Source organism: Brassica oleracea, chromosome C6, assembly GCF_000695525.1.
Source record: "Brassica oleracea var. oleracea cultivar TO1000 chromosome C6, BOL, whole genome shotgun sequence".
Classification (NCBI taxonomy): Eukaryota; Viridiplantae; Streptophyta; class Magnoliopsida; order Brassicales; family Brassicaceae; genus Brassica; species Brassica oleracea.
In genome coordinates, this window is record NC_027753.1 from 13663915 (window position 1) to 13665551 (window position 1637).

Genomic DNA, 1637 nt, shown 5'->3' on the forward strand with positions numbered 1-1637 from the left:
GAGACAAAACTCTACACAGCCAAAGCAGTTGTACTTGGACATAAACAATGCGTCTATAAAAAAGGAGCAACATATAAACCCTCAATGCGAGGAATAAGAAGAAGTCATGGCTGAGAATTAAAAAAAAATAATTGTACAGTGGAATCATAAGAAAAATATCAAAATCTACTTAATTTACATGATTCCTAATCAATATGGAATCATAAGAAAATCATATATTTTCAGGATTTCGACCATATCATGGTACTTCTTTTATTGTCTACACCGCAGTTTATGTTCTTCAAAAGACTTGATATATTCTTAAATTATTTATGATTACTTAAGCTATTCTTTTTGTTTTTAAACAATCCAATAAACTTGATTTTTTAGAGTTTTAAAAAATACAATTTTTTTCATCCCAAACAATAGCATTCTTAATTATCTGCACTTTTCATTTTTTGGATAGTTAAACTACATCAAGTCTAGCCATTTTTTATAATGCTATGAAGACTTTGTTTTCCCTTTATTTAATAATTTGCTTTAAATTGTTTTAAATTTATATCATGTAAACAATAATTAGTATTTCTATGGTATCAATTTAGTTTAATATGTGATTCCATATATTGCAATTTTGGATCCTTTCATGTACGGTCCCTACATTTTATTTCGAATGACATAATTAGAACCATATTTCAAATTTGTTTGAAGGGAAACTTCAAAAAAAAATTTTTTATACCATTGGATTGGAATGATTCAACGGATGAGATTATTAGTTTACGTTATCCTCACCATTGGCTCCCATTGGTCGAACCCATTGGAAGTAACGCCGTATCTTCCTGATATAGGGAGTCATCCTATAGATTCTACTACGCTAATCGATTCATCTCTTCCCTCAAACCACCACAAGTCTCTCTCATAGGTCGTAATCCATCTCAAGCCACCACAACACTAAGAGCCTTCACAATCCTATCCCAATTCTGTTTCAACCGGCACGGTTTAGATTAGAGCATTATCTTAGACAGGTAATCGACATCTAGACCACTGATCTTATTCATCCATCTCTCTGATCTTTCTAATACACCGCAAGCCTCATATATCCACAAAGATTTGAAGCCTTACGTTTCTCAAAGATAACCAGTAGTCTCAATTTGTAGTTTTAACCAAAGATATAGCTTTCATAAATTTATAAGTTTAGTCTTCCCTAATTACCTCATCAGATAGGTTTGTTAATTAGCTAGGATTGCATGTTCTTATTATCGTTTTTATCCTTATTGTAAAGATCTAGATTTGGTTAAATTTTACAGCTACCAACTCTGATGGAAGCAAAGAAGCAGTCAACACAGCTCAACCAGCCACAACAACCGCCACAACAATTAGCGGTCAGCACAGCTCAGCCAGCCACATCAATAAGCACTCAAGGAAGCTCAACCTCAGGAGTAACTAATGTATACAAGCTAAGCAAAGCCGAGCTCAGACGCTACCAATTGACACGCATTGAGGAACCAGAAGAACACATCGACCCAGACTACTTGCATTATTTGAGAGCAATAGGTGCGTACGACTCATTTCAGCAGCAGACAGAACGAGGAAAGGGCCGTGGTCATAAGAGTCGACGCTAACACATCTACCTAATATTCCTAATGCTGTGATATTTGTAT